This window comes from Miniopterus natalensis, chromosome 7 (genome assembly GCF_054644295.1).
Source record: "Miniopterus natalensis isolate mMinNat1 chromosome 7, mMinNat1.hap1, whole genome shotgun sequence".
In the NCBI taxonomy this organism is placed as follows: Eukaryota; Metazoa; Chordata; class Mammalia; order Chiroptera; family Miniopteridae; genus Miniopterus; species Miniopterus natalensis.
Genome location: NC_142087.1, coordinates 25,003,537 through 25,027,312, shown reverse-complemented (window position 1 = coordinate 25,027,312; position 23,776 = coordinate 25,003,537). Strand labels below are relative to the sequence as shown.

The following is a 23,776-nucleotide window of genomic DNA, read 5'->3' as shown; positions in this document are numbered from 1 at the left end:
GATTCTAGAGGATTTTTAAAAGAAGTTTCCCCATCTGTGAAATGACAGGATTGCATGGGATACTCTGAGGCCTATTTGGGTATTAAAACCCATGATTCAGAGCTTTTGAATTAAGAATGAAAATATTTACTGAGCATGAAGGAAAGAGCTCATAAAGAATCAATTTTCATGCATTAACGGTTATGTGGAATTACAGAATTTGGTGCCTAGAGGGGGCTCAGGGACATTAGGTGAAGGACATGATCATGTGCCGAAAAGATGAACATAGAAGTCAGGTGTGCTGGTGCCTGGTTCAGGACCTTTTCTATTACCGTAAACTTTCTTTCCCCTTTCCTTTCTTTCCCCCTCCCTTTCTCCTTCCTTTGTTTTCTACTACCTTCCTTTCTTCCTACCCCTCCTTTTTTCCCTCCCAGGCTCATAAACGACCGTGGCAATTCCACAGTCATCCATGAACTGGGAAGTTGCTTATTGAAAATACACAAATAACAACAACAACAACAGACACATCTTGTGGAGAGGAGAATACACTGGAATCCACAGTACCTAGATCATTTAAAATAACCTTTCTGTGAGTTATCTTTGCTAACACGCTTGTGTTTTCTCTCTTTTGTTGTTATTTGTTAGACTTTTCCTTACGCCTAAATATTTTGTTTTGCTTTATTGGAAATTTAGCCTCAGGATGGGCTAATTTGCCGTCCATGGGTGGGGCGAGCAAGGAGCAGGTATGCCGGAGGGTAGGGATGGGAAGGGTTCTTTTCCCCAGGAAGTTAGAATTAAGTACAAGCAGGGTACAACTTCTGTTGTAGATTCAGGAGTTGCAGAGAAGGTAAAAAGACTCATTCTTGACTCCTCTGTTTTCCTCGGATGCTACATCCAATGTCGGTGAACTCTGCTGACTTTACCTTTAAAATATATCTAGAATCAGACCATTTCTCACTCTTTTCCTTCACTGCTGCTTGGGACAAACCACCCGTATCTCTTGCTCCTGTTTCTGCCCTTAGCCCCCTACAGTCCAATTTCAACACAATGACCAGAAGATTCCTTTTAAAATGTAAGATCATGGGCCCTTTTCTGCTTAAAACATTACATTCATTCTCACTTCACTCGGAGAAAAAGATGAAGTTTTCACACTGGCCCACAATGCACTAGTCAGTGATTCTCAAAGTGGAGTCCCCAGCCCAGGGCATCAGCATCTCCTCTGGAATTACTAGAAATGCATTTTCCCAGGCACCCAGACATCCTGAATGAGAGCCTGGGGTTAACATGCCCTGCGGTGATTCTGGTGCACATGCAAATGTGAGACCTACTCCTCTATGGGATCAGTCCCCAGCGACTCCTCCAGTTACTCACATTGACCTTCGGCTCTTCTTGGAATGAGACAGACCTCTCATTAGGGCTTTGGGGCTCACTCTTTCCTCTACTGGAACACTCTTTCCTTCCCAGAGAGTTGCTCAGGTTACTTTTTATGTTCTTCAGGTTTTTTCTCAAGTTCAACTTAATAATCAGTGAGGTCCAGCATATTTGAAATCTTAACCTATCTTTCTCCCGAGGCTCCCCTCCCTGCCACCAACGTATACACACATGAGCATCCCATCTCCTCTTCCCAGCTTGATTTATCTGTATGATGCTTGGCTTGGGGTCTTTCACAAAATTGCTGTCAAGATGTCAGCCAGCTCTGCAGTCATCTGCAGGCTTGCCTGAAGCTGGAGGATCTGACTCCAGCCAGGATGGCTTGCTCATCTGACTTGTAGATTCGTGCTTGCTGTTGGCAGGAGGCCTCAGTCCCTTGCCAGGCAGACCTCTCCACAGTGCTGCTGGAGTGTCCTCGAGACATGGCAGCTGCCTTACCCCCGAGCTAGTGATCCAAGAGACAGCCAGGCAAAAGCCACTGTCTTTTATAACCTAGAGTTTCATGACCTAGAATGTCACATACTGTCATGGGGTATTAGGACCTAGAATCATCCAGGTAGGACACTCTCAAATTCCTGACCCACAGAAAGTCTGAGATGATACATGACATTGTTGTTTTCAGCTGTTACTTTATGGAATACATTTTTAGGCAACAATAGATAAATTTTCAGGCAGCAATAATACTTCATGGGCCACTATTTGACTTACTATATATTTTATTTGATTTTAAAAACCCATCAGCCACTGCCTCCACATAGGCCCTAGAATATAAACACTAGGAAAGAAGGGTTTCTGTATGTGTGTGCTTCTCAGTGCCTAATGCAGTGCCTATCCTGTGAAAGAGGAGACATTTACAGCAGCGTGTGGAAACTTAATACTTAGAAAAGCTGTAGCTGGGTAGCAGGGGATGGTTGGAGGAAGGAAGGTGCTGTGGGTGTCTCTGAGGTACCACAGCTTTGCACAACCCCACGGGGCACCATTTGCACTCTATCCCTGGTGAATGGAGGCTTCTGAGATCACAGCTCCTTGTGAACTTCATTTTGACCTTGCAGATCCCCTGAATGGGCCAAAGTTTGGGAAATACCCATCCAGGAGAACAAGCCCACGGGCACTTACAACAAGACCCAGTTTCAGCAGAGAGATCCTTGGTCTGGCATCTTATAGAACTAGCAGAGAGTCACAGACTTCCAAAGACCATGGGCCCTGGACAGTGAATGTCTCAGTGGCAAGGTCTGAACTGATGGCCAGTAACCAGAGTCTACCTTCTCCCGTGTGTCCCTGAGCCAACCTGGTGTCTTCCATGAAGTTCTGGAGGCAGAAAGTAGAGGTTGAGGAATGGCTGAGGGGGGAGGTTGTATAAATATTGGGTACACACTAGGGCCTTGGGATGCTTGGCTTGAAGAAAAAGAGAAATAAAATCAGGAAGGAGAAGAGAGCCTAGGAGAAAGTCCATGGACAGGAATTATGTGGTTGGGGAGAGGGCAGAGAGTGCTGAGTGATCCTAAGGGAGAGAGAAGAAAGAAAAAAAACACCACTAGTGATATAGGAGATTTAGTCAATGCATTTTAAACCCTATTTCTGTTTGCAAAATTTTGTTTTTTGTATCAAAAGGGCTTCCAAGCATTAATAAACAAGGCCGGTGAGTTTCTGGGGCAAACTCTTCCTGTTGCAAATTCAATCCGCTTTGACTGACTGGCAGGTGGTTTCTATGTGTTATTCTGTTTAAGTCTCCCCACAGTCCCGCAAGATCAGTGTCTTTTTCTCCATTTAATATGAGGAGCCTGAGGTTTAGGTTAAAAAGCCTGCCCAAGTGGGAAGCATGACTTGGGCGATCGAGAGCTCTGTCCACACTCATGCTGGATGGTCTCCCTGTGGGTAGGAGGGTTCACATGGTATCGCCTAAACCAGGACACCTCTGAGAGGGAAGGTGAACAATGCTAACAATACGCCAAGGACAACAGGCATAAACAGGGATCATTCTGGGTCAAACAGGACCTATGTGTCCTCTCTTCAGGTGGGTGCAGCCCCTTTTCGTATGAAAAATGCCCCAGTATTCTCTTTCCCTAAACCCCACTTAAAATGCGAGAGCTGACTCTGAAACACGACTTCATGGTCATAACCACAGCTGTTTAATGGGTAAGTGTGGAGGGCACAGCTGAAAATAAAATAGACTGTTGAGCCTTCTGCTGATTTGTGGCAGGAGGATGGCTCAGAATGGCCCTGAATCAAGTAGCACAGAGTATAATTAAAGCAAGATGGTGACATAGGCTTTTATTGTGTTCTAATTTTCAGCATGAAAATTTACATTTTGCTTCAATTCTTGTTATTTTAAGGTCTAGAGGATACATGAAAGCTTTTCCTCATGAGAAAGCTGCTTTTCCCTATCTCTACTTTTTTATTTTTTTATTTTTTATTTTTAAAGCTGGTCAATCACTAAGCTAAGCTCATTTGAATGATGCCAAAGTCAGAATTATGACTGCCTGATTTTACCCTTCACTGCGCTTGTCACAAAAATTAAATTACAGATCATGCTTATGAATATAATGCATGAGCTGCTGCCTGGCATTCTGAAAGATAGAATGTCCCTTCTGTCCAGCCACTCACAAAACAGCGTGTCACATGATAGTTGAACATGCAGAGAAAATCAGAGGGCAGGGGGAAAAATTCCAGCTCCCGGGGGATACGCGGTGCATTCCACGAATGGTTCATGCATTCAGACAAGTTTATTTTAGTAAAAACAATAATAATAATAATACCTATAATAGCCACATCAGATCCTTCAGACTTGTATAATGCTTTCGAGTTTCCAAAATGCTTCCACCTATAATTTCATCTGACAAAGGGACCACTAATACTTTAAAGTGCAGCACAGGGCTGCTTGATTTAGCACTGAAAGGGCTCAGTCTGCCAAAGAGCGAGCATCACACATGCAGGCTTGTCAAACACTCTGTGTAGAGGCAATTGTAGAGCCAGGGTCCCGGTGCTAGTGCTCTCCGTGAAAGATGATGGGAAACAGCATTCATTTGCAAGGGCCACGGAAGGCTTTGAAGGTGTATGTACAGAGAAAAGTACTGTTCTTATCTTGCTACTGAATTTTCAAAGCATAAATTATCTTTAGTTTTTTTAATGGAAATATTTTTTGTTTTATAAATACGAAATAACCCTTGCCATATATATTTTTAAATTACACATACTTTTCGAAGTTGAATATTAAAGACTCCAAAATCTGCCCTTGTCCCTTTGCCAATCTCCAAGGTAATTCCTGAGGTCATTTAATATATCTCTTTCCACACTATGTATTATAAATGTAGGTATGTGTATACATACATATATGGGTATATATTTGTATATTTGTAGGTATGTACTGTATACCAGTCATCTATGTATTTTTCTGTCTCTGTCTCTGTCTCTGTCTCTGTCTCTGTCTCTGTCTCCCTCCTTCTCTCTGACTCTTGAATACATTCCCAAGTTGATGCTTTTGTGAGGGAACTTCTTAGAAGCAGGAAACTATGAAGGAGGTTGAATCAAGATCTATAAGCAGGCACTGAAATTACCATTAGCTTTGAAGCATTTGTCAATCCCAGGTGGTCTAGACTCTGGAATAGTGGCTCTCAAGCTTGAACACACATCTGAATACCAGGAAGGCTTTTAAAAGCGCAGATCCCTGGGCCCCACCTCAGGGATTCTGGTGCAGGAGGTCTGGGCTGGGGCCCTTGAATTTGTATTTCTAACAAGTTCCCGAGTGGTGTTGGTGATGCAGATGCAGGAATCTTCTTTGAGGACCACTAGCAGGAGTCCAGGTGTAATAAGCCCCACATGTCAGAGGCACCACTGCTATGGTTGGTGCTAAACATAGTGGAAAACTTCCCTGCCCCAGTTTAGCATTGGTTGAACAGAAAAAGGAAGAAAACACCATTTGTTGAGAATTTCTGATCTTGTACACACACTAATACGGGTTTACAAACAAGTTGGCAAGCAAAACAAAACCAAAAATTAACTCTGAGCCCATTTTTTAGTTTAAGGTATCCCTAAATTGCTAGTATCTCCAGGTAGCTCAAAAACCAAAATGTAAACAACCCAATTTTGAAAACTTTTCACAAATAAAAATATAGGGAATATGACAATCATCAAAGACTAAATATACAAAGACATAACAATGTCTGCAGAAATAGTAAACCACAGAATTTTACTTCTAAAGGTTGGAGATATTTAAATTTCAGATATAGGGTGTTTTAAAAGATTTTTCTGTGTCAAATAAAAAATGGCCACTTATATTTGAAAAACACACAAAACTTGTAAAAATGAAAACTATAATAATTACAATGAGAAACTCAGAGAAGAGTTAAACAACATATTAAATAAAGTTGCACAAAAAACTAGAAAATTAAACGATAGACTTGAAAAACTTAATCAGAAAGCAGGAAAGAGAGTCTGAAACACACCAAAAAAATGCATCGTAGGTTAAGAGTCATGAAGGACAGAGAAAGAAATAGTAGGAGGTAGCAGAGATGTAATACTTAGTAAGGTGATAGGTGGGGAATTTTCAGGCCTAATGAAATATGCCCATTCCAAAATCCAAGAAGCAAAGCAAATCCTAAGAGGGATAGAGAGAAATCCACATCTAGGCTCGTGGTAGTGACACGGAGAAACACCAAAGTACAAGATCAGACTGTCGACGTAGCCGAAAAGAAAAGACAGATAAACTAAAAAGAGCCAATGCTTCTTAACCATGGCAGAATTGATAAGACTGCAGGAAAATATCTTGAAAATATTGCAATAAAATAGCCACCAACCTCAAATGTTTACCCAGCAAAAGTGCCTTAACCTTATAACACACCATCAGACAGGATCGCAGAATGGAGCTGGAACACAAACTCGCCAGATTTCCTAGTCAATGAAACTTTAATAATTGTATTTAGATCCAAAAGAGTTTTGAGACCATATAGTCAAATTTTCTAATTCTACTGATTTCTTTGAATAATGAGAGAAAGTGAAACACATGCAATAGCACAACACATTGATTTAGGACATAGTGGTTTTGTCAGAATAGAAGCTCTGATAAGTAATGAGTGCCCTGCCACAGAGCCATCTCCCCCTGGCACGTCAGATCATGCCACCTGTCTTGCTCTTTTCCCAGCGAATTTTACTTGTTTTGCCTTTGAGGGTATCTTAGGAACAAATGCACAGTTCTCATGCTCCTGTGGAGCGACCAACGTTTACACTTCACCACACTTCATAGACAGAATGAACCCCACAGGGATCTTATTTTTGTGACTCGGAATCTGTTTGGGTGAGGTGAAGCCCTGTTAGTCAGTCATATTTGGGTTATAACATGATGTTCTTAAACAAGGCAAAGTACTTAGGAAGAAAAAGAAGTTTTCATACATTTGAAGAAATAACTAGGAGGACGTTCCTATTCGGTTAAAGGAGACATAACTGCAGCAGCCAATGGCCCACCGTGTGACACTGGACTCAGGCTCTGGAGAGCAGCCTTTGAGGGAGGTTGTGCGTTGGATGGGAACCACTCAGTGATGTAAACCCTCTCCAGGGAAAAGGCAATTGCCATTTTGCCCCAATCCATTTCCCAATCATGGCCTTAAGAGATGGTCCAGGAGAGACTTAATTACAGTAGGAAGTGGAAGCCTCGGCTACTCTCCCAACCAGATACTAAGGGAGCTTACTTAGCATGTTGGGCCAGTTGGAGCGCTGGCCTTCTCTGTGATCCCAACTGGTCCTCCCCAAACGATTCTAAGCTTTAAAGATTTAGGGCAGTAGGTACCTTATCAGGGTCCCCAACTAAGATATTAACTATAGTAGCCGTCACTAATAGGAAGCTGGACCTGTGCTAGGTACTTTATGCGTACTATTTCTATTGTTTATTTTTAGTGATAGTGTTTATCTTATGTTCCTTACCCAGAGCACAGCGACTGTTCCTCTCGCTATGATGTGCCTGGGAGACAAGAGAGTTCCATCTCGAGTCCCTGGTCCACTAATAGCTCATCAGGGCTGCCTCTGTTCAGGCAGCTGAGTGTACAAAAGGGCCTGAGGTTGTCTTTCATATTCAGGAGTGAAATCCAGCCTCCAGGACCACCAGGTTCTCTGGTCTAACCTCATTAGTAATAAAGCAAACATCTGTATTTTAAAGTCTCTTACAGCTTTGCCTTCTCAATTGGTTCTGAACCCTGTGGGGGTGAGGGTAGTGTCCCGACTTGTCACTTAGAACCCTGACACTCATGCAGATGCTGGGCAGTCATGGAAGTGAGCAGCTCCAGGGCCTGCTCCTGGGAATGGACTTAGCTGGCAGCTCCCAGCGCCCACACTTTTGGAATTCGCTGCAGCATAATATTCATGCCCAGGCCATTCTCTCCCCAAGCTGCTTGCCGCCAGTGAAAGAGCAGGGAAAGGGAGCCTGGAGCCCAGCATTCCTGCCCTAGGCCTGGCTCCTCTGATGACCAGCCCTTGCCCTGCCCCCTTTCTGACCGCAGAGCAGGCTGATGCTCTGCCCGGCTGATCCTCCTGCTTCCTTCTCCCCTCCCGCCTGCTCCTCTCTCAGCCCCACTCCTTTCTCCTTCAGGCACTGTCCCCCGCACGTTTCCTGCACCTCTCCCTCATCTGGCGCCTTCCTCCCGACAGGCCCAAGCTGACACCGCCCGTATTTCACAGCGGCGTCGCTGCTTCACAGTGGACGAAGCGGGGTTCCAAGAAAGAAAGGCAGAGGCATAATAAGAGTGCCCCCCTTTTAGGAGTCTGTGCATATTCTTAGATGAGAGGAGCGCTTAAAAGGTGCCTCAGGTACATTTCAAAAGGAAAATGTGAACATCTTGAAAGTGGTACTCGTAAGAGAGAGAGAGTCACTTCTTTATAAATTGAGCCCAATTCAACCTGCTTATTCGATGCATAAATGCAAAGATACATCTAGAAAATGGAAGGAGGCTCTAAAGACAGGAAGCATCCCCAGCGCCCATTGCCGAGGTCTCATTCTGGGCTCAGAATGTGTTCGTGAGAAAAGCAAATGATCCCAATAAGGCCGCAGCCACAGTGCTGCTCACCATGGATAGATCGCAACTCCAGCCTCACACGGTTTCAAAACACTGCCCACAACTCCCCGATTGGCAGAAATGGGAAATGCATCACACTGAGAAAACAAATTTAAAAAATTTTTTCCTTAACAACGTAAACTTAAAATTGATTTTTTTATCTTCATGTCCAGGGGAGAGTAAACGGGAAAAGGAAAAGAACTGTCCTGTAATTTTTGAACCTTAGGAATAATCTGAACAGGACAGCATTCACATCATTTAAAAATTAAAGAGAAATTTCTTTTCCCGGCATAATTTATGAAAGAAAGGAGAAGCGTGACTTACCCTCACTAGAGTCTTTGGAACATTCTGGCTTCTTTGCTTTGCTCTTCTTGTGGGGTGGAGACAGGCCTTTTGGCTCTAACCCCCCTGAAAGCACAAAGATTTAAAACATTCTTATTTAAATATTTACGAGTAGTGTTCAACATTATGTTAAAGTTTAAAGATGTTTTCTTCCCAGGAAACCCATACATACAATGGGTCCTAATTGCAGATTCATCTGTCGTCATCATGGTTGAGCTAAATTTTGTCAATTCTCCAGTGAAAATAGACTTAAACTTCAAGTTCAAGCTTAAATTTTTTATTGTTGACATCCTTAATGATTCATACAAATGTGAAACCTTAAGTGATTTTTTTAAAAATTACAATTTCTCCACTGGGCAACCTCAGATTATGCCTCTCTTCAGGAGAACTTGATGTAAAACTTTATGGCCTGACAGTGGTCCTGGTACAGTTTCATCATCATCAAAAAAAAAAATGTTCATGTCTGCAAACCTATTCTCTCCATAGTATGGCACATCTCAAGGAGTGGCACTACTGTCTGCCCAGGAATTTAATAAAAAACTAAAACACCCTTAACACTTACCTTCCTTTACTTTTCCAGTAAAGCAAGTTCTATCATAAGTGCTGTGAGCTCTGCTCTGGAATAAATCTGAAATTCGCCCACCGTGCTCACGTTTTGCGGCCATCACCCAGGCTAGACCGGCAGTGTCCCCTCCTGGGCCCAGGCGCTAACCTCTGGGTTCTAGCCTCTAGCTTTCTAACCTCCCCACCACGTTCATTCTCCACGTGGCAGCCAGAGTTATCTCTAAACCGTGAACCACATCTTGTTGCTTGCTTGTTAAAATGCCATTGTTCCTAGAAAAAGGACCAGGCCCGATTTCATGTCCTAGGACGTGTCATTTGGGCCCCACCTAGCGCTCTAGCTTCGCCTCCCATTTGCTCTTTGGCTTCAGGTTACTGGCTCCCTTCCTGGTCTTACTCATTAATTGGCAGGTTCCTGCCTCAGGGCCTTGGCACCTTCTGCTCTTCTCTACTCCCCCCCCAGCCCCACCCCCACCCCCATTTGTACATCTACCTTCTTCTTACTTTTTAATCTCTCTTCAAGTTCAGCTTCCAAGAAAGGCCTTCCCTGACCAGCTGCTGCGCAGAACCCCTGCAGGGAAACTCGCCCTCAAACACACCATCTGGTGTAGCTGAAACCTTCTCGTCCCTTTGTTTTCCTCTCTATTGCGTGTCTCCCTGCTTGGCCCCACACTCGAGAATGTACGTCCAGTGAGGAGAGAGGATTTAGGTTTCCTAATCTTTCTTGTGTCTCTGGTGCCCAGCAGCAACTTGAGCATTTCACTTCGAATTCTGTTTTATTTTCCCTTCACCCAGGCCCTTCTCTAAGGCCAACATACGATGCTGCCCGTGGCTAACTCTCACTCTCTCAGCTGTCGCCTTGCGCCAGGATTCTAAAATTACACGACAGAGCTATGGCGACTCACTTTTCCCGTTTATTGAAAGAGGAACACAAGGAAAAAATGCATTTGCTAGGATGTGCTACTGAAAACGTGGGCATCATGGACTGCAAAGGTTTGGGGCACTGGGTTAGGCTTTCTGTGGTTGCAAGTCCATCATATCGAAGGTCATTACCGCAGCCAGGGTGAAAAATTGTTCCAATACTACATCAGTAACCCCCGGACTTCCATCACCAGGTGGGAGATTGACCTTGACCCTTCAGAATGGGCTCAATAAAACAAGATTTGAGGTGCTTGGAGAAGCTCACTGAGCACAGATGCTGGGCTCAAAGGGGTTGGTAAAACGGGCACAGCAACACTGCAACCTCCGGGGAGCAGACTCTAAGCCTCCCGTGTCCCTGAAACGCATGGGCCAAGAGGAGTATTTCCGATGCTGGGAATTCACTTCCAAGCCAGCATTTCATGAAAGCATGTGTTTGAGGATTAAATTCTTAATTCTTCATTTCCCACCCGAATGGGAATTTTGGGGGAGTGAGTGAGATTTAAAAACACATCTATATGCTCTCCTTTTGAGATTTTAAGTACCCCCAAAGCACTACTAGTTCATTTTTGAAAAGTTGTAGGGCACTCCTTGGGTAGTCCGTGGACATGGACACATGTTCATCATGAACATAATCATCTATGACATAAGTACAGTATCCTTTCATAGCACACAGGGAGTCACTCCAATGAAAGTCACTGATACATGCAGCCTTTATGCTCAGGTTTCCACCAGTGGCTCAGCAGGAACAACTCTCCCTCTTAGCCGGGGATGCTAAAGAAACATTTCTAAAAAGCACCCCATGCTTCTCCTTGACAGTGTATTACATTATTTATGTTGCCTCTGTTTCTGGCAGAGGGTGGAAACCTGGATTTTTGCCATGAACATGGCTTTGCCACCTGAGGAACTCAACTCTGCTCCTGGCTCTCATGTGGCTGAAATGGCATAGGTGGCTTCTGTTTTTTGTCCCTGCTGGCTCAGTTTGGGGCTCACTGCAACAGTGCATGGTCTTGGAAACAGAATGACACAGGAAAGCATTTACTATGCTAGGATTACAGAATCATTAAAGATCTAAAAGAAATCAGAGGCATTCAAGCCAATCTGCTTCTACGACTTCCCATGGGGGCAGAGCCTCACCTTGCGGATGACTTAGTCTGACACCATCCGAGATGGTCCTGCCTCTACTTACTGTTAGAGAGTCTGGAGATGGGAGCACAAAGTTAAGAATATGAGTTCTGAGATCAGATACACCTAGATTCTGTCTCTGGTATTTAAGCAAGAAACTGATCCCCCCTTAAGCCTCAATAATAACATTCCCTGCCTCCTAGAGTTATTGCATATCTTAAATGAGTTCATGTATGTTGAGTGATTGGCACGAGGTACATGTTCCATTGAAATATGACTTAGCAGAGGTATGCTGGGGCTGACCTGAGCCAGCTCTCACCAGCTGATTGTACCCATCTCTCCTCCACTCTGACATTCATTCACCACAGGCTTGGTAGACTGAGCAATACCACGGTAGGTAGATGTATTTACACCGAAGAAATCTGCAAACTCTTCACATTGGGGCTTCCTCGACCCAGAGAGTCAGTTTACCAGCACCTCACTGGTTTCTGATGTTCAAATTATTATTCACTGTCATTCACTAGCATTTGTTGGCCAGTAGTTTCGCCCAAGTAGCCCTTCACTTATGTCAGTCCCGCTCTGTAAAATCTGTCCATCATTTCTAATTGTGTGAGAAGAGGGGGTGATGCAGGGTGGAGGGGAAGCAGTGGCTGATGGAGACCAACATGTCCAAACAGGCTGAAGCCAGCCTGTTCGCCAATGTCTGGCAAGGCCAGCTGGCACACCATGGAACCATCTAGCACAGAGATCCCCCATGATTTCAGCAATCATGGATATTAGGGAATGGAGAGCAGCTTCTGAAGCACATTCTGCCTGCATCCTTGAGCCACTGAGTGTGACTCGAACAACTGCATCCAGCTGCTGGAGACAAAGCCCTCAGGAAACCTGGTGGGACTAAAATCAGAAATGATGATCCAATTAAGGCCCCCAAAGCACAGATGCTGACTCTTACCTCCTGGGCTCTGTATTAGCATTAACAACGAGTTCCTCAAATCACTCAGTGGTGTGGATAGCTAGCTGCATCTCATTAAGGAGACAACTCCCTTTGCCTAGAAATGTGTACTTAGGGCACTTAGGCAAATGATCCTTAGCAAGATAAGGTCCTTATGCTGGCTAGCTGAAGGGATATTTCCCACAGCTGAAGGATTTTCCAAGGATACTGTATGTGAGCTGGCTAAATAGAATAGCGAGCGTTAACACTGCATTCACGGAATGCAATCCACGACGAGGTGACCACTTAAGGTCTTTTTTCAACATTCGGTTCTTTTAAATAATGGGACATCCGACATGGGTACAGGAATTGACGTTTTAATTAAAATTTTATCTTGGGCCTTATGTTTTACAAAAGGCAAGTGGAGCCCTGTCTTAGCTTGGGTTGTCTCAGAAGTAGACACTGAGACAAAGGTTTGAGTGCTAGTACTTAATTTGAGATTGTCCCAGGAAACACCAGAGGGTAGCAGAGTAGTGGGGCAGAAAGCCAGCCCATACTGGGTGCCAATGAGCATTTTCCACAGTAAACAAGCAGGGCCCAGTTCTCCTGGGGGCTGTGGGCAATGGTATAGAATCTTGCTGTCCAGCACCGCATACTGACCCTGAGTACTTGAAACGTGGCCAGTCTGAACTAAGAAGTGAATGTAAAATGCAAACATATTTCAAAAACACAGTATGAAAAATGTTGAACGTCTAATACTTTTTATATCGTTTATATGTTGAAATTGTAATGTTTTACATATATTATGTTACATAAATATTATTAACATATTATTCAATTAAATCCTCTTGTTTTTTACTTTTTTCTCTGTGACTCCTAGAAAATCTGAAATCATGCATGAGGTTCCCCTTTGAGGCTCACATTATATTGAGTGTTTATTATGTTCAGGTTTGATATCATTTAATCCCTCGAACAAGACTGCATGGTGAGTTATTGCCTACTGAGTTGTAAACTGAGGTTATAGAGAAGAGTCTCTTGTCCAAAGTAAAAAAGTGACGGAGTTAGAATTGAATTCCGGCCTGTTAATTCAGGCATTCATTATCGGGCACAGATTGAGTGGCTACCTTGGTCCAGAGCCTATGCTTTTAGCCGCTTGATTTCTCTCATCAAACACTGGTTTTTCTCAAGGAGTTGGCAAGCATCTTAAGCATCTTAATTTCTGATAATGAGAGCAATGTATTATATATACAAAATATATTTTGCAAAAATGGCCACAGCAACATTTCAGGTCCTACATGCTTTGCAGACCCTCACTGCTCCCCATCAGGAGACTGAGTCTATTTTCTCTCCCCCTGAGGCTGGGTGGGCTTGAATGACTGTTCCAAAGAAAAAGGAGTTCAGCAGAAGTGACGCTATGGTACCCCTGGGGCTGAGTCCTATAAAGGGCTAAGCTCCCTCTGGCTTGCTCTCTGTCTCTAGGGATACTACTTTGAAACCTGGTGGCCTTGCTGTGAGGAGACCCAGATGACATAAAGAGGCCATGCATAGGTGTTTCCGAAAACTGCCCCAGCTAAGGTTCAGGCTGATAGCCAGTATCAATTGCCAGCCAGACATGTGAGTGAGGGCATCTTCAGATAATCTCAGCCCCGAGATGTTGGGTTTTTCTGCTGAGGCCTCAGGCCTTGTGAAGCAGGTTTATCAAGTCACTCTTGCTACGTTCTGTCCGAATTCTTGACCCACAGATGTAAGAGCACAATAAACAGGCGTTTTAGCCACTAAGTTTTGAGGGGTGATTTGTTCCACAACTCTATTAACTACAAGCTTATGTTTCATTTTCATCTTAGCAGTCAGGAAGCTCAGTAGCTGTATTGTCCATAAGAGTTAGCAAACTAATTTATGACCTTGAATATACATTTCATAAACCTTATTTTATCTTTTCTTTCAAAAGAAGCAAAATGTGCATAATCCACAGAACAATCTTTGCCCTTCTTCTAAGATTAAATCAATAAATTTAATACCTGAATCTTCTTTCATGTCAACATCTTCATTATCACCTATTAGAAATAGAAAAAGACAAAGAAAAATTCATATGAAAGCTAGAAACACCTAACTTCTTTAATTTGATTAATAAAAAAACAAAGAAAAAACCTTAGTAGAAAAAAGAATGCTAAATCATGCATTTTCACTCTCTTATCATGCTAAATTAAGAAGAAAGTATACATAGAGCGCAATTTAACACTCGGTGTTTATATTTCTTTTAAAAATTATTATATATTTATAACAAGCTATATATGCAATACTTTGTTTTTGCTCAAAAAGTTATGCATGGTCACATAAACACTTCAATTCCTAAAAAATGGAATCCACAGCCTTTTTTTTTATTGGCTCGTATTTATTTGCATCAAAGCTTACTGAGCATCTTGTAACATATCTTCACTTTGTTTTTTGAACAATTATTGTTTAAAGATTCTTTTTTTGTTTGTTAATAGCCCTACACTTTGTATTACAGCTTTTAAATAGATTTATTTTTATTTTTAAAAATTTACCTTTATTGTTGAAAGTATTATAGGTGTCCCTCCTTCCCCTCAATGCCCCCACCCTGCACCTGAGTTTCAGGTTCATGAGCCATGGGGTAATAATACTGCCTCCTCTATGGAGTTGTGGGGTCCCATGAGATAATGCCACATAAAGCACTAGGTCAGTTACTGAAAATTGTTAAGTGCTAAGGATTAGCTATTATTACCATTAAATTCTAGAGCTACTTGTTAACATATCTATCTTCCAAATGTTCATCTCAGGATCATAAATTCTGCAAAGATAAAGACCATGTCTTACGTTCCTTTATATTCATTGGCACCTATGTAATTAATTTTATACACTGGAATCAATAAAGACATTTCAACTGAATTAAATTTCTGTTATTTCCCATGTCACTCATACGTATTAGAACAACATGTATCTCTGTGATGGCTTGAAAACAATGAAGACTCCGTAAAGATCTGCAACTTCCTCCTGGATGTGTTTTATAATCTAGGCATTTTAAAACCAAATTTACTCAATATAGCACTCTTCTTAGTGTTAATTATAAATAAAGATTAGAGGTATTTTAGTGGGTGGTAGTTAAAAATGCATTTACTTTGAGGTTTTAGAAAGGTGATTCGTGATAGCCATTGTTGGCTTTTAAAGAGTAAATCTTCTTCCATTCCCATATGCTAGAAACATTAGTGATTTTCTAGACAATTTCTTTCTTTCATTCTTCTTATGAATGCAATTTTGGGAGGAAGAATACCTATTTCTTAGAATATAATTTTCTAACTAAATGATTATCAAAATGTTACAAACTAAACTCTTTACAGATTCTTCCCTGAACTTAGTATATTTAAACAGAATTGTATTTACAGAACCATCTAAAATCTCTATGATGACAGACTCTGTGGAATCTCAGAGCAGGGCGAGAAAGAGTCTCTACAGGTTCTAGGAAGAGATAGAGGGAGAGTCCAAAATATCTTTGTCATCCATGTACCCATTAGTCCATCTGGCAAACAGGCACTCATTGGTAGTCTATCGTGTGTAAGGGTTTGTGTCTGGGGAGATAGAAAACACCAGGAAGAATCAGACTCTTAAGCAGTTGTCTAGAAACTTATCACTGGGAAGAAAACTAGGACATGCAGATAAATCTGGACATACGGCAGAGAGTTGTCAGCGCCATTACGAAAGGTGTCAGAGAAGGGACAGAGACTTCCAGCGGACTCCTGGGAAGGGCTCTTAGAAAATGTGACTCTAGGGCAGATATTTGAACTTTACAGACTGTACTGATAGCATCATCCCCAGAATCACACCGCTGTGTTGAAAGATCAGATTTGGTGTTTTCATTCATTCATTCACCCATTCACTCACTCACTCACTCACTCATTTATTCACAGAGTGGTTCAAAGGATATCCAGGATCTGGACTCAGACTGGGCACAGAGCCACTGCCCTTTTTAACAAGCATCATATTTCTTTGTTAGAAGACAAAAATGAATTGGGAGGCTCTTAGCCAAAGTGATGCAAATGCCATTTCAAAATAGAGAGCAATCCATCAGATGATATTGTTCTGTGTGTTCAGAAATCCAATTCCAGGAAGCCCCCTTCCCTTCCTAGGCGGAGGCCACCGGAGGCTAATGCTCCATGTCATCCCAAGGGGCGTCTCTGAGGTTGATTTCATTGATAGATGCGCTTTTTGTCCGCAGCACCACTCTCTGTTAGATGGCCCTGTTGAGTTCTACGCAAAATGTACAGATGTAACTGAGGTTCCTATTTTGATCAAAAATGTGGGAAAGAAGGTGAAGAGATTGGCCCGAGAACACGTATGCACAGCCCACAGACAGACGCAGTGTGGTGACAGCCGGTGGGCAGGGGGCGGGTGGAGGGGGGAGGGAGGGGAAGATGGGGGAGGCCTGTAACAGCATCAACAATAAAAAAAGAATATAAACATACAGTACCTGGTACATATTGCGATTTGTGTAGGCAATTATCTTGGGTATTATTAAAATTGTCGTAATTTTTATTTTAAAAAAAAGGAGTGTGAAAGCCGACTAGTTTCCCTCGAATAACCAGTTTTCAGCAACGGCTGGCTTTGTACTCTTCAGAAACCCTTCATGAGCAAGAGCCTAATGTGCTTTGAAGGCTATAATGTTACCTCACCTCCTTTTATGGGATACAGATTAATACTAAGGTTTGTTGTCTTAAAGATACCCGTCTTTGGAGCAGCATCTCATTTCCTGATAGCAAATAATCCTACACTTCTTTGTATAACGAAATATACCGTGGATTTCGCCATGACTTGGGTTCGTCTTAACCTTTAGACCACAGCTGGTCTAAAGACAATTGTGCTGTATCACAGTTGAGCAGTTTTGCATGGAATAAAGTTTCCTTCTTTACTGCACCCCCCCAAAAAAATTTTTACAAGGTAAGTAACACATTTTCTAAAATAAATAAATAAAAAGTAATGATATTTGTGTGCTGGAGGAGAATCTCCTAGAAACAGATGTGCCACTGCTTGGGTATCCAAGCTGAGCTAACTTGTGATTTCTAACCAACATGAACGCTGGTAAGGGGATGCCCACATCGCACAATTGCTGGGATTGAAGTTATCTCTTCATAAGGTAGTTTATGCTTTCCTCTGTGCTTGAAATCGCCCCACTACCTTGCAGCTAACGGGGAGGGGATCAGGGATCACAGCCGGGGCCCTTAGGTTGGCTAAGGGATGTACATGGATAGAGAGTAGCTGCAAAGGGACCTGTAGGTTGCAGGGGTTGGAGGAGTGTGTTATGAAGGAGAGAAAGTTACCCTCGTGGGCTATTAAGACAGTCTCTCCACTTCCAAGAAAATAAAAGGACAGGCACCTGAAATAGATCATACAATTTCCTTGTCATAATTTCAGGGACATCCTCACATTTGTATGGGCAGGCCTGCCAAGCAAAACAATTATGCTGATTTTGTGGCTTTTATTTCATGTACTCCCAAATCTTCCCCTAAAGGCTTAATTTCATACCACAGGCTTCTTTTGTAGCCCTTTTAAAAATAATAATAATAATAATAATAATTTGTTACCGAGGGCTCCTAGGAGCAATTTGCATTTGCAGAGAAAGGAAATAGTCACAAAAATAAAGTGCTCCAAGCTTTTTAGGATTTCTATGAAGTAGGCAAGATTTCTGTGAAGTTGGTATCCTCACAGCTTTTTGTGAAACTTGACAAAGCAGAAATTCCAAGCAAAGAATGACTGAAAAAGGGGAAGTCCTCACAGAGCAGGGCTTCTACCATTAGGTTCAAAAGCGGGACCCACTGAATCTAACATTTGCTAAACCCACTTTCTGCAAGGTAGCTGTTAGGGCTAGGATAAATTTTTTAAAAACCCAAAGCCACGTACCAGTCCCCTACCCCCACCCCAACTGGTCCTTGGCCAAGAGGAGCACTCAAATGCTATTAATTTATAAATCAATCAACCGGTAAAAGGCACTGCTAGGGCGCTGCCTGGCTCTGCTGCTCTGGCTTGGCCAGGTGGGCACATGATGACATCCCATCACTGAGCTGGGCACATGATGACATGTGCAGGAAAGGGAGAGAGGGTGCACTGGAGAAGCCTGCACACACGCAGAAGTTAAAGGCTGCAAGGGGGCATGTGAGGCCACGTGGTAAACATGCACTGGTTTCGATAGCCACGCTCCACCCGCCACACGGGTCCCTACATCCTCAGTGGGACAGTGTGGTAGCAAGGCCCAGACGGTCCCAGGATGGCCGTGGATTGTGGAGTAAAGGAGATAACTCGTCCAAGACCTGCGGCCCAGAGTAGAAGTGAGGCCCAAACATAAAGCACAAGGCGCAATATAGGCGGGAGGATGTTCATTCCCTTTACTCCTTACATTCATCTTTATTCTCACTTCTGTGTCTTATTAGGAATTACTTAGTTTATTAAGTATTCCTCAAAATTAATGATTTCCCCTGCATTTGCCTCAATGTTTTCAGCGACAGACCCGAAACCAGTCTGCCCGGAATGTTTGAGGGGGTCTTTTGAAAGCACCCAGCAGGGCCTCCGTTAAGATGCCCAGGGCTTCCTCCAGTCTCCAAGCAGCATTTTGTCTTGTCTTTGTTTTATCAGAACTTCCTAACTAGATCAAACTGCTTAGTCAATGCTCCTGTCCCCAGGTCTTTATTTCTTCTGCTGTTTATCAGCAGTTGCTACACACGCTGCACATTCCCCGCTTTGGAAGGGACAGATTGCTTTCTGTCTATACCTGCTGCTTGTTCCTGTATTGTGGTTGCCTGGTTACAGCAACACTTCACTGGATTTTCATTGAAGGCAAAATGTGTTTGTAGCTTTTGAGGCTCATCATGTGGAAATGGTTCGCACCCATTTCCTAAGAAGGCAGTCAACTCATTCGCGTCACGTTACAGAGAGCACGTCTTGTATAATTCCAAACATCGATGTAATCCACAAATTAAAGTGCACAAATGCGCACAAATATGCCAAGTCTCTGTAAATAGCACAATTAAAGACAACTCTGAATTCATTTACTTTGTAGTTTTTTTCTATACACTGAATGTGTCATTTGAAAGGATGTGTGCAAGTTAGACTGGGTAAGCAGTTTAATCTTTCATTTCTTATACTTCTTTAAGAACAATTGGTGTATTAGTTTATTGGTGCTGCTGTAACAAATTTGTACATACTTATGGCTTAAAACAGCACACAATTTTATCTTACAGTTCTGTAGGTCAGAAGTCTGACATGAGTCTAACTGGGCTAAAATCAAGATCTGGTAGTGGCGCGGTCCTTCCTGAGGGCCTAGGAGAGAATGTTTCCTCGCCTCTCTAGCTAGTGGAGACCACCCACATTCCTTAGCTTGTGGTCCCTGTTTTCCATCTGCCAAGGCAGCAATGCTGCATCTCTGAACATTCTTCCGCAGTCCTGTCTCCTCTGCCTCTCTTCTGCCTCCCTCTTCCAAAGACTCTTGTAATTACATTGGATTTACTCAGATAATTCAGGGTAACATCCCTATCCTAAAGCCAGCTAATCAGCCACTTAATACCATCTGCAATCTTACTTTCCCATGGCAGTGTAACCTGATGCACTCAAGCATCTTCCTTGGGAGGGCATTTTTCCTCTCACCACACCTGGCAATCAGGAAGCACATTGCTTTGCATAAAAAGTGTCTGATTGTAGAACTCAGAACAATTCCATTTAGAAATGAAGTGATTTTCTATGGGATCAAGTACAGAGGCTTAAAATCAGGGTCCTTTCTGAGGTTTTAGTTTTCAACTCTATTCTCTTATAAAAAGGGTTTCTTCTGTCTTTTTTTTTTTTTTCATTCTTATGAAATAGTCAATAAAAACATACAAAGGATATATTAGCAGTTAAATAAGACATTTGGAGATATAACAAATAAGTAACTGAAAAAAAAGATAAGCCGTACTATTAATAAAATACACATTGTTACTCATTAATTACCCTATTTCATGTGTAAAAATGATAACATGTAATGTGCCCCAGTATGAAAAGTGGGGAAAAGTAAACTCATATATTTCTTGTGGGACTGTAAATCCTGTGCCATGAACTGAATATCTGTATCTCCCCAGGGTTTATATGTTGAAATCCCAGTCCCCAGTATGTTGGTATTAGGAGGTGAAGTCTTTGGGAGGTGATTAGCTCAGGAGGGTGAAGCTGTCATAACAGGATTAGTGCCCTTATCGAAGGGACCTGAGAGGGCTCTCTCTTTCCCCTACGTGAGAACACTAGGGCCAGGAAAATGACTGGGAAGTGGATCCTTACCAGAGCCCAGCCATCCCAGCACCCTGATCTCAGGCTTCCAGACTCTAGAACTGTGATAAATAAATTTCTGTTGTTGATAAGACACCAAGTCTATGGTTTTCTGTAACAGCAACCTGAAAGGACCCCGACAGTCAGGTCACTTAATGTGTGTTGGTGTTCCTATTTTTGACTCTGTGAACGGTGACCTCTGAAGTTATTCAGTACATGACATTCGCCTATGGTGCTGCAAACCCAACAGCCAATTTGACAGTTGCTATCAAAAACATCTTGGTTTTATATGCATTCTGAAAAGGCAGCTCCATTTTAGAAAAGTATTCTAAAAAAAAGGGGAATGTGTGCCAGTATTTGCTTGTTTATTTATCTATATGTGTTATTTATAAACAAATAGAGACTAGCTTGCAGTAATAATTCCATAGTTCAACAGTATGGTTTTAGGTGAACATCAGGTCCATTGAAATTATGTTATGGAAGACTTTATAATGGTAGGAAAATATGTTCATAATTGGTGGCGACACGCAGCAAGTTATAAGACCGCATTTCTGGTTATTTGCATTTTCCATTTTAAAACACCTGAAGGATAAACAACAAAATCGAATTCATTTCTGGACTGTAGAAGAGGAGATGGTTTCTATTTCCTTTTTTTGATTATCTGTTCCCCCCCCCCACAAATCTGTACCACATTAGTAATAAAAAGTCATTTATATTTTTAAAATATAGTCCCAAAGTTGAAATATGTCCTTTTAAAATTGTAATAAGAAATAAACACGGATATTTTAAAATTTATGATGTTTGGCCTACATACTTCTGTTAATACTCATCCCCATTGTTATTAATAATATTTGAAATTGGCCCATTACTGTGTTTGCACAGGACAGAACCGAAGCACAGAACAGTTAAGTAACATGCGCACTCACCCAACTCTAAGGTGGTTGCGACAGGAATAGAAACTATTTCTTGTGATGACAAACCCAGTGGTTTCCCCGCTACACGGAGATGACTTTCACTATGTATTAAGTTCTTCCTCAGTCATCTGTTACCCGTTTCAGCTCGTAACCACCCTTGTCACCAATACTGCCTTCAAGCTCTGCCTTCTTATCACTGCGGTGACAAGGCAAGAGGAGAGAAAGGCTTAGCAGGTCACTGTGCCCTGTGCTTCGGCACCGTTCTTAGGAAACTGAAGCCTGGGGAGCAGGTAAGAAGATAAAAAAATAGGAATGTGGATAAGCCATACAGCAGCAGACACACGGGGCACACTAGCTTCACAGAAGCTCTAGCACTATTACTGCAAATAGATTATATATATTATGTGTGTGTGTGTGTATATATATGCAGAAGGTCTAGCTTTAAGCAATTGTCTGTGTTTTCTGGATTGCTACTGGAAGAATCGTTGCATAGTAGAAAGACTCTGAGGTCAGAAACACCCAAGCGTGTGACTTTGGGCAATTGACTGAGGTTTCTTCAGCCTCTGTTCACATTTATGTCGACAGAAGTACATGATGAACCCATGCCATAGATTATTGTTGGAAGGCTGGACTCTAAGTCAGGACTCAATTAATTATTTTAAAGAGAAGAATTAATTCTTAATTCTCCTTCAGTATAGGATCTGTCGTGATACCACCCCACGCAAGGGCTTCCTCTTAGCAGCAACGCTTCTCAGTCAGGGGGTCACAAATGGGGTATAAACATGCGGCGTATTGGAAAAACTTCTCCTACCTGCGCCGCCCCTCTCTCTATGCCACTGACACAGCGCCGCGCAGCGCTTCTCTGCGCCTGCTCATCCTGCGAAGACGCAGGAACGCGCCACATTGTTCACGAAACCCACCCCAGGCGCCCTGGCCCTCCTAAGTAACTGCTTCTGAATTCTCAGGTGCTACAATCACACCATTGCTACACTTGATGGTTTGCTAATATAGCCTTCCAAATGCTCTGCAGAATGCTTGCCCCTCGGGCGTATTATAAGAACTATATCTTAAATGCAGCAGTCATCAAAGCCTTGGCCACGTAGTAGGCATATAATAAATTATTTGCTTACTGATGGGCAGAAAGGTAATCGATGATATGATGAGAAAAAATTACAAAATGTAATGTGAAGACTTCCTCTTGTTAACTTTGAAAGAGTAGATCCAGGTAAGTATTGTTAAAATATGTCATTTGTCAGATTACATACTTACTAAAAATTTTGGATAAAATGTTCTTTCCTTGCTGTGGGAGGTGAAAAATAAATGAAAAGAAGTGTTATACCCTCATCTGGCTATAGTAACAATACTTATCGTTTCTGGAAAAAATTGACTTTTTGCGTGAGGCTGGTTAAATAGTGTCTCAGCTTAAGCTGATGGTAGTGTTGTATTTACTATAATAAACACCTACTATATATTTAGAAAATTTCCAGATTATGAAAATGCTATGCAATATTAGAAATGGTCTTGGTTCTCCACAAACCTGCCTTTTCATTAGTGAGACAAGACAAAGGGGGAAAGAAAAAAATCATAATATAAAAATCCACCTGCAGCTGCTTTGCAAGAGTGTGTATAATTTAGACAGAAATAAATGACCTGAATACATGGTCAGAAAAATAAAAGACATTCATTTCAATAATATTTACTGCAGGCTTGGAATAAAATACTGTAGGCAGGTCAAATAGCTAGAACCTGATTGAGAAGATTTTGATTGTTTTTGTTTTGAAAATAGTAGACATGTTAAAAGATGTGACAAGCCAAATGAAAATCAAAATGAGGGATTTTCTTTATGAGAATTTGTGTTTAAAAAGTAAAAAGCATAAACCTAAGTATGTCTAAATATTCAAATAAAATAAATTAATAACATGTCTATCAGTATTTGAATAAAATGTATGCAATTTTGCAAGCCATTGGGATATGTTTAAATATTTAACACATCACCAAGGTATAATTCTCAAACTTGACTTAGGCTTTGACTTTTCTTTCAAAAGTTTTTGTGTTGGTATTAAATAGATAAATCAATAAATCTGTATTTAAGGCCAAAAAACATCTCCAGTAAAGTTATAATTTATTTCTAAACTTATTTATAATTCCTATATGTAATAATTTTATCTACTACTATTTAATAATTGTCATTCATGTATTTTTTATATGATGAGTACCGTCTCCACAGATAATTTTTAAGGCAT

The 23,776-nt window shown here is 41.9% G+C and overlaps 1 long non-coding RNA gene across 1 annotated transcript in view; it reads right to left on the bottom strand.

Moving 5' to 3' along the window:
* LOC148092726 (uncharacterized) overlaps window positions 1-23,776 on the bottom strand; it is a 324,510-nt gene that overhangs the window by 6,538 nt on the left and 294,196 nt on the right. Inside the window, exons 4-5 of the long non-coding RNA XR_015714810.1 lie at window positions 14,343-14,378; window positions 8,772-8,855 (exon numbers count right to left, since the gene is read on the bottom strand). This is a non-coding gene — a long non-coding RNA (uncharacterized LOC148092726). The remainder of the gene's footprint in view (window positions 1-8,771; window positions 8,856-14,342; window positions 14,379-23,776) is intronic.